The following is a 10942-nucleotide window of genomic DNA, read 5'->3' as shown; positions in this document are numbered from 1 at the left end:
GACAACAAAACTGGTAAAATATTTGTTGAATTCTTAATTTAGAATCTCTGTTGATTAAAGAGGTTTGTTTTTTAATAAAAACATTGGTGATATAATGGAGAATAGCTTAATTCAGAAAAGATTTAAGTTTAAAATTGAATCAATATTTTTACTTTCCTGATAAAATAATGCACTTGGCTCTGGGCTAGGTGATCCCAAACTACATCTTTACACTTATTATACCAACACTCACTACAATTATAAGGTTTCACAGTACCCCCCTCATGGCCCCCTTACAACCCTGTCACTAAAACCATAATGAGCAGACAATAATTTAACTATTCTATCTGGATAAATGCATTTTGGCTTTTATGACTCCTCCTATTTCGAAACAAAGCATGATGTGAAGTGACACACACTGGCTTTTATATAGGTTAGATACGTACTAAAATATGATAAATAAGAAAGTATGAAACATGAAAGAATCAAATTTTAAAAATGTACAAACCTTTTTCTCTGAGACAGCCAGTTTGGAATTCTTCTGCTTTGATAAGTCCAAGTATTGGTAAAAAACATGCATGTTTAGGTTTTGTAACAAAGTACTGTCTTCCTTGGAAACTACCACTTCCAATTCCAATTGGATTGTCCTGAAATAATATTACTACTTGATTATAAATTTTATATTCACCTTTTGTTTGCTATTTTGTTAAATATCATATTTATTTATAGTGCTTTGTAGCATGTGACATTATTCCTGCTATTCTTACAATCAAAGCAAGTTGTAACTACTATAGTATTATAAGGTATATTTACAATGTTGGAAAGTAAACGTTACTTAGTGGGAGCTGTGGGTCTTAATGATGGCATTAACATCAGAAGATTTAATAAGATAAGCTTAGAACACCTAAAAAATTCTAAGAATGTGACAAAGTGTTCTAGTACATTCAAAACTAAATTATAAATATGAGATAGTTATGAAGTATGAAGTTTTTTTTGTTTTTTTTAAAGAAAGTAGAATCAATCAGTCAATGTTAGCGATAGTGGTTATTACAGGTTTGAACTCTTTGTAATATAGACCTACAACAACTTATGACAGTGTACCAGTGTTTAAAGATGTAGAAACATTAAAGAAGGAAATTATTTTTATTTTCTTGTGGAATGAACATTGAATTGTTTTCATCAGGTAGTATAAAATAACCCACAAAAGAAACAAAAGACATTACAACAATTGGTATCAGAATAAAACATTATTTTTGATGAAAATAGAATAGAAATCTGAACAAATTTCAACTTTCATTAAAAATGACTGCAAGGGCACAAACTGAGACAAGAAACCTGCTATACATAATAAAACCATGAAAAGAACAAAAAGATATAGAGTATATAAAGAGGAAGAAGAGGAAAGAGACAGAAAATTAGAGGAATGTAAGAGGAGTTAAAAGATAGATGTATTATCTAAATAAATGTCAATTCAAAATTATATCTGATTGAATACAAGATCAATGAAGGTAGAAAGATTAAAAAACAAAATTTGGAGAAATGCAAAGGAATGTCAAAGAATTACAAAGGCTATAATGACAAAATTGAAGAGTACAGCAAGCTGTAATGGCAAGATCAACAAAATCAAAAGTGAAATAGAGCATCATTGAGGTAGAAAAGAACATCAATGACAGAATAAAAATCTAGAAAACAAATTAATTATTGCAAAGGATTGTCCAAGATGTGGTATCCCCCAATGATGAGGAAGAACTAATATGGTCCAAAACCCAACTGTGAGCTGCTCAGGCAAAAGCTATGTTTGAAATCAATTACCTATTGGATCAAAATAATGCAGAAAGATCATCATGTCAGACTCTGTACAGCCCCAAAACAAAGATGTATTGGGCACAGTGGGATTCCTTATATTTACAAGAGCTTATTATGTCAGAAATGGCAAGATATCATGGGAAGAAATGACAACTACTGTTGGTACTTCCCCACTCTCTTCAATTTGAAGCACTCCATTATCTCCACAGCCTTCCAATGGCTAGATACTTCAGTGTTTAGAAAACAATGGAGCAAGTAAGAGAATGTTTCTACTATGTTGGGTGCTAAGAGTCTGTAGAAAATTGGTGTAAAACCTTGGTGTGAGTAGAAAGGTGCATGAAAAAAATAATATGGGCAGCTACAACTGTATTCTGTTGGAGTACCACTGAAGATAGTTGCTGTTGTTGTACTTGATCCTCTTCCACAAAGTAACAGTGGGAATAGATACATCATGGTTTAATTGATTATTTCACCAAATAACCAAAAGTATATGCTGTTCCTAACCAGGAAGCAGAGGCTCATCAACAAATTTTGTTCAAGATTTGGTGTGCCCATGGAACTTCACTCAGGTCACTTACAGAACTTTTAATCAGACTTATTTGTAGATATGTGTTAGATCCTTGGGATTAAAAAGACCAGGACAACAGCTCTTCATCCATCTTCTGATGCCATGATGGAAAGATACAAATACAGATGTTAATTCAATGAGCCATATATGGGATGAACATCAGAAAACACGGGATCAAAATCTTCCATTGTTACTGATGAGTTACTGTGCAGCAGTACATGAAGCTACTGGTAACACACCATCATCACTGATGCTTGGGAGAGAACTGAAAGTGCCATTGGACCTTCTGTACTTTTGACTGGAGAACTGTTACTCAGAAGAGTTTTGCACAGGAAATGTAGAAATTAAAAAATATAACTTACAACAAGAATTACATTTGACACTTAAGTGACCAGAGTTGGAGTTGCATGCTATCAGCCAGTTGCCATCCCTTTAATCAGCTGTTCAAAATTAGTGAAAATGGCAGATAACCTTAATAGCTTTGCAGTAATAAAGACAGGACAAGCAAATTTAGTAGCAATGGGAATCAAACCCAAGACTCTCACATCCTGAAGCATAACCCCACCTGCACGTTTTATGCGTAACCTTCTCACTACTGACATGTCAAAGAGCACATCATAACATTTTATTTTAAAAATTTAATTATGCAACTTATCATTGTATGTCAATAAAATTGGCATCACAACATAGTTTATCACTTAGATTTTAAATATTTTACACGTTTTAATTTCTTAATTCAAAAGGAGATAAGAAAAAATTCTAAATATGCTTTTTTAGTATGTCGTATGGCATGTCTTATTGTTCAGTTTATATTCTATAACACCTACCATACAATGTCTATAGGGGTTAACAAATTAGAAACTCAAACTTCAGATGTTGACTAAATCATTGCTCTGAACAGAAATGAGATTTTTAAACTCATATATGGCCTAATTAGAAAACCAGATAAATTGCATTAGTTTTATGTGTACCAGTACAGTAATTTGACAATTTTTTGGTTTTCTAAAATGCATCTTCAAATCTATAAAAATTAATTTGTCTTCCCCTCCACTTGAGAGAATAAACTAGACTTACAGTGAGGCTTAACAAGTAGAATTCCCAAATACAAGTCAATTTCATAACATCATAAGTACTAGAAATAATTGTTCTTCAATGTTTTTTTATTTATTGTTCAATGTTTTAAGAAAAATAACTAAAAATTAAGCATTTATGAGTAACTAGTAATTATACACACACACAAACATTCAGGAGCACTTACACACCTTATACACATATACTGCTAAATTCCAGCTACTCCAGAAAGATATGCAACATCCAAATACCAAAAAAGTTTACTGGATCAGCCCAGACTTTGTATAAAACCATATCATAAACACTTTCTCACACTTTTATTACTTCAGACAATTCTCATTGCAACCACCATACTGTAAACAAGTTAATAAATCCTCTCCAACTGTGTTCTTCAAGCTGGGATTGCAATAAACTCTGTGGGAAGGTTGTGATAATTGTGCAGCACGAGCTTCGTATTATGGTCTCATGTAAACAGTCTATTGGAAGGAATGACAATTTATTGTTTTATGTTTGGCAGATGTGAAGAAGTATGAAGAAGAAACTACCAGGAGGAGGAAGTATTTTGGAACTTCATAGTCAATACTATAAAAGATATAACAATACTACTCTTTTTTTTTTGCATTTTAGAACTTTTAAAGTTTGATGGTTATGAGGTCAGAATATTTGACCATTCCTGTACAGAGTTAAGGCAGAAAAAATAACAGATAAGATATAAAGTTTTTATAAAAAAGAAATTTGATATTTATTTACAAGGTTTTAGAAATTATGCAAATCAAATATTTTTAATTTTAACAAAAACATCCTTTTCCACTCAGACCAGTCAAAACTCTGACTCCATATGTTCAGACAAATTTTTAGCAAAAATACTTAATTAAAAATTGGGATTTTTGTCTACAAATAACTTGTAGTGTTTACTAAAACTTGAAAAATGTTTTGAAGATACACAAAACACATTAAAAGTTATTGCATGGTAACTCTGATGGTCACTTTGGGGTCATGTGATTGGTCTAATCTATCAGGGTAGTAGCAAAAGGGTTAACAACAAAGAAACATTATGCCAATATTTTGATTACTTGGATAATCAAAAATAGTAAATAATTAGAAACTCTAATTTCAATTAGTTGATTATTCTTTTTACAATCAATTTAATCATAATTCCAGTTAATCAATAGTTAAAATAATCTAAAACCAGAATAACTAGAACAACCAGTGCTTTTTTTCTGGTATAAAAAGGTGGCAGTATGCAGATGTGAAGATGTGACAGATACTTTTTAAATTTTAAGTTTTTAACAAAAAATAAACCTTTAAAATGTGGGAAATTTTTTTATTTTAGAAAAGTGAACTACAAAAATCAATATACCAAAAAATCAACGCAACCTCGGACAAGTTTCACAAGAGGCTCTAAATTTGAGTCATTCCCTGAGGGAGTTCATTGTCTCAATTTTGCTGTTTGTTTTTGGTATCTGTTGCAGATACCAATGAAGCAGTCAAGATTGAATATATTTTGTTGGATCAAATTGTGTTAGAGGAGGCCTAACAATTTTGATGAACATCAGTGCCGATGTCGCTTTTATTAACAAAGAAGATCTTGATGGAGTTACTATAAGGTTCATCTGTGAAAAACCACTTTCACAATCATTTGAGGAAATCGAATTATGTCAAGAGTATATTTCAGTAGAAGTAATTTTTCCTTAATTTTTTTTCCTCTAGGTATTATCAGAATCCTCGAATCATCCCCCTTTCATTCAATCGAAGTCTTTTGTACAAATTTCTTATTTCTGTTTCACCAAATGTTAAATGCTTCTAGTTTTCTTCTGGCCACTGTTCTGGATCTGGCACTTAGACCCATGTTAGTGAATAAGCTTTTTCATCATCAAGCAGTCTCTTTCCTATAGAAATTTTCAGGTTTTCATAAAATGCATTTGGACAGATTAGATTTTTCATAATATTATTCAGGATTTCTCATCTCTTTTCAAAAACTTGAATAGGACTTAATCTTGTCATTGGATCTGTACAAATCCATGTTACATTCTTGGAGGTCTAGGCTTAGTTCAGACTGTTCTTGAAGTGTATCACACATCAACCTTAACAAAATCTATAGATATAATTTTTTTTTGCAATCCTTCCTACATGCTTATATCTTTCTTGTCTCTGGTACAATCATCCTTAGCATTTTAAAAATGAAGCACAAATATTTCATAATCCTGACATACTGCAGAAACCAATCGAAAACTAGATGTTACCAAAAGAGTGCTTACAATTCGTTCAGTTTTCAAGAGTTGAAATTCCAAGTTGTAATTCTCTACCATTTTTTGGTGATACATTATACAGCACATACAGCTTGTCAATGAATGATTTGGATCTGATGATTCTTGAAACAGCTTTTACAGCATCATGGCTTGCTAATTCTAATCTGTGATTAGCACAGCACCATACAATAACTGAATGAAGTTTTTCTTTTAGTAATTTCTTAACTTTACCACAAGCCACGAAAAAAGCACCAGAAACTAAGTAATCGTTCAAGTATTCTTTTGTCCACACAATGACACAATGCAGATTAGCACACTGACAGCTAAGTTTACACTCTACAGACTGTTATCAGACTGCTCTACTAAAAAGTATAGGCAAGCACAAAAATATTCACATTTATATATTTCAAAACCATTTTGTATCTATATCTACATGTGTTATTATTTTTTATACATAATAAATGTTACATTCAGAATGCAACAATGTAACATTCTAGTTGTTTCATAAAACTTACAAAAAAAATTAGAATTTCCTTTTCTTAAGATGATCACAAGATTATTATCAAATTTCATAATAATATAGTGGGACTCTTTTAAATTTGTATTTATGAAAAAAGGTTCCGGTACAGCATACCGTTGCTTACCCCCAGAAAAAAAAAAGCCTTGGGAACAACTAATTTTGATTAGTTGATTATTTTCATGACATTATGAGACACTAATCATAGGTGATCATTGCTGACCAATTATATCAGTTAAACCACTCAGTTCTACTTACTCCACATACATATATATTTTAAACACATCGCATGAAAACTTCTTTTACAGCAATGATAAATGTTCCATATTCTATGACAGTAACATCAAAAATATTTTCTAACATCTAAAACCTTTAAAAGTTGGAGTATATACATGTCTGTAGTTTTTACAAAAGTAGATACAAATACCCGAAACAACTTACAAACTCAACTCCTATGGTCCAGTCAGAACAAATATAAGGAATACGGCCTATCCATCTTACTATGCCAAATTCTGGATCCTCATCATTCAGCCAAACAACTCTCTCTCCAAGAGACAAAGTCGGAGCTTCTGGTTCTGTCTGAGATCTCACATTTTTCCCAAGAAAGGCAATACCTTTCAAAGAAAGTTATGAATTTAAATGTAAGAACTTGAAATAAAAAATGAATTTGTGCTTTACATTTTAAAAAAAACTTGTGGCACACTTTTAACATAATTTATCTTATTTATTTTCTTGTTCAATGACAAGGAATCCACTTTGAGACTAATAATGCTTGGAGATGGCTTGAATGGGTAATGGGGAAAAACTTTAATACAAGTTTAACATAACAGATATTGTTGAAAACTCTCCAACATTCACCACAACAGAACTCAACTCACAAACAAAATTGATATTAACAAACCCAACAACAGAACATTACACTGCAGTTTACCTTTTGTCCCTGAAACCAACTCAAGAATCATCCATACTTGGACAAAATAAGAGTACATCTATTAAAAATACAGTAATTTTAAACAAAGAACCAAACATAAACAAACAAAAAATCAAGGAATCTATCTTAATTGAACAAAACAACCCTACTCTAAACCAACACCCTGGTGAGCCAAGATATCTCTGCTAAGTTGTGAACAATATCCAGTCATGTGGCCTTTTTGTTCCATACTGTATATACTTGTACCTGATGATGACAAAACCTAGTCGAAACGTTGTACATTTGCTGTTATATTAAACTTAGTTTTTCATTATCCATTCAAGCCATCTCCAAGCATTATTTATTTTGTTTTGCAGTAAAATTGACTAATCATACTTTAAAAAAGTTATAAATTTTGTTTCATTTGGACATCACTTTTTTAAAATCCCAATTTGGTTTTTTCTTGCATTGATTATTTTTTGTATGCATTACAAAAACAAAATACTGTAAAAAAAACCAAAAACTTTAAGATCAACACATTAATCTCGAATAAGATTTGATATTTTCTCTTCTTAAATTTTGCATAGTTCAATTATCAGTGAAAAATGAATCTTTACTAAAACTTCAGCCATTAACCCTTTTGAGATGGGTACAGGTGAAAGACCATATCTCATTTGTTAACTCGCATTCAAAATTCTATTGAATGACTATTTCATGAATATATGTCAATATAAAACTGTAGATTATAATTAAAATTTTAGTACTATATATTACTCAATTTCTTAATTTAAAAGCAAATATTAAAAAAACACTGATAAACATCGATTTTTGTGTGTCATGTGGTATGTTGAATGCAACAGTGGTTCAAATTAGATTTTTATGAAGTCAAAATACTAAGTCTATAATTTCGTATGTATTAGAAACTGAAATAGCCAATATTGACAAGCTAGAATATAAAAGAAGAGCCTCTTATGTTTTCAGTTTGCTATGATATTGCTCGTGTAATAAATCAAACACGGTGGGAATCCACCCACCTCTTTCCATTTTTGGAAATGCTCCCTTATATACACTTACTTCTATATACAACATGAATAACCAATTGGAAGCTTTCTCAGCCATTTTAACAGACTTTCTTTTGAACCAATATTTCAACTTATTTTATTAGACTGAAATATATCTTAGTTTCTAAGCTTGATAAATTATAGTGGAATGTAGTAATTTATAATTTTTTAGTTATTCAAATGTATACATAAAACTTTTTAAAAAATATTTTGTGGCTGTGCAAATTTTTTACAGGTTTAGCAACCTACATAAAGCAGAAACCGAGTACAAAGGTCATAACTAGAAGAAATAATTGTTTGCTTTACTTCTTTAGTTACTGTCCTATGTTTTAAGAAAAATAAGTTTAAGAAGTAACAAAATAACAATAATCAATATACATATATAATGTAGAATAATTGAAACATGACTGTATTTTATAAAATACTAGTATACTTAAACACAGCCAAGACATGTTACCTTGTACAGACCAAAGATCAGTTATATGTTATCTGATGCGGTAATATGAGTGTATGTGAGCTGCGTCTGTATTGTTAACCAGGCATGGCTAAAAGGTCAGTATAATAAAAATAATAAATATATATAAATGTATAATGTTACGAGATTTAAGCTATTTAATCTAAACATTTATGTTTTAGTGTTATAATTTTTGTTCATTCTAGAATGAAAGAGGTATAATTTATATTTATTTCCTAATTTTTTATGGTGGTTGCGAGATCGGGCCGAATCTAACAAACCTGTACAGAGATTAATTACAGAAAATAATAGAGAAAATATATATATAGTTTTTTCTTAAGAATCATTTGATAACTATCTGGACATTACACAGATTTTGAAAATTTTCTGATGCATAAAAATATTTTTAATCTTAAAAAGGAATAATACTTTGCATGACAGATAGGCAACGTGCAAAAAGAAAAAAATATATGTGAAAAACATTGCTTTACAAACCTTAAGACTTAATAAAAAAATCTGATGTTTTGCATATTAAAGCACTGTAATGTTTACTGATAATCTGCCAAGTTTCAGTAACATTCATTTACTAATTCAAAAGTTACAGCATGAAAACTATAACAAACACAAAATGGTTATGAGGTCGGTCCCAAGGACCAAGCCCATGTTTTTTCTTTACACTGCAGATTTACCTGAAGATATCAAACTTGGCGTACTCCACTTGTAATAAGGTAAATTCCCAGACTGGACATCACCAGCAGGTATTTTTCCAGGTTTAGATGATGAACACATCTTGCCTAATGTATAAATCAAATAATAGGGTAAGCTTTGTGGTCAGTTTGCCACACAGGATACAAAGTTGACTGACTTAAAATTAATTTCTATGCAAGATTTATGAAATATTTTATTTTTTTTTTCCATTTATTATTACCTTGGTTTTTACATTCTGATAAAGCTAATTGTTAAATCTTGTATTATTATATCTTAAAAGGAATTTTTTCTTCCTCTTACTTGTTACATGTTTTGTTAGTAGTTCATATGGTACTGATGACATTTGTCGACCCTGTTAATCTCATATAAACGTGGTTCATTTCTGTGCATTATCATGTTAGATATCCTTTTATGGTTATGTGCATTCAGCCTGACCAAGGTTTGTAATATTCATACTATTTGAACAAATCTTGTTAAAAATTCTAAAACTTGCTTTAATTTTAAAGTTTGCTTTAGGACAAGCCTAAGATAAGGGGATAACTATTTGCAAGTACCACACATCTCTCTTTCTCTCCAATAGTGTATATTTCACACTCACAAAATTTTAATTTTTTTTGTCTAAAGTTCTAAACTGGAACATCCTAAATCCAGCCAAAGTTGTGTGCTAGTTCAATCCTAGGTTTTATTTTCTGAAGCATGATTTTGTCAAGGAAGTAGTTATCCACTGTTTCATGTCCTACTTTGTACCTTCATATGAAGCAAAAATATATCCAGTTACTTCTGATTAAATTTTTGTGATTGACAGTTACACGGAGAATGTAGAATGTGAGAGCATTTTTGTTCCTTTCAACCATATTCATTTGTTTCTTGAAAATGTCAGGACTTTCTGTAAAGCAAATGACTTTGTTGACCATTCTCCTGATCATTTGTACATTGACTTGAAGAACAAAACCATTTTAATTTATTATTAAAAGGAAAGTATATTTTTTCTTTCATTGAATAGGTTATTTTATTTTATTTTGTATCTGGCAAGCAACCTCTCACTAAACCTGAGAAAATTATAGTAGTTTGCTAAGTGGGTAAAGTTATTACCAAATACAGAAAAGCACAAATGTATAAAAAAAAAAAGGTCAAGGTCAAGAGTTGCCAATTATTTTGCTCCAGTTAGAAAGGTTGAAGGCTAAATGGGTGATGGTCATTTGTCAAACAAGTCAAATATAGTAAGCAGCAGCTCACTATCAATGTTTGTTGCCACCCCCTCCCCACCATCATCCTTCTTCATGACACTTACAAATTCTAAAACTTGCTTTAATTTTAAAGTCTGCTTTAGGACAAGCCTAAGATAAGGGAGAAGAAGATAACTATTTGCAAGTTATATTTCCCCGCTGATTTCTCCAAGCCTGTTCCCTTGGCTGTGGTTTCACTAGATAGTAGATAGAGACAATGGGAATCTCGTTAATCCCTTCATGCGCATCACTAATTAGATGACGAGGCATTTGGCTACCTTAAGAGAGTCATAGTTACTTCCGCCATTACGCAGTTTTGTTCCCGACTCTATTATTCCACTTATGTACAATTATGTACTAGCTGCCCAGTGTTGGCTAACAATACCAAGAATT

At 31.1% G+C, this 10942-nt stretch overlaps 1 pseudogene; it reads right to left on the bottom strand.

Annotated features, from left to right (window-relative positions):
• The window catches only part of LOC106457920, a 119963-nt pseudogene that overhangs the window by 91415 nt on the left and 17606 nt on the right, over positions 1 to 10942 (bottom strand).

Source organism: Limulus polyphemus, unplaced genomic scaffold, assembly GCF_000517525.1.
Source record: "Limulus polyphemus unplaced genomic scaffold, Limulus_polyphemus-2.1.2 Scaffold392, whole genome shotgun sequence".
NCBI lineage: Eukaryota > Metazoa > Arthropoda > Merostomata > Xiphosura > Limulidae > Limulus > Limulus polyphemus.
The sequence above is the reverse complement of the archived record's forward strand: the minus strand, read 5'-3'. Positions and strand labels throughout refer to the sequence as shown.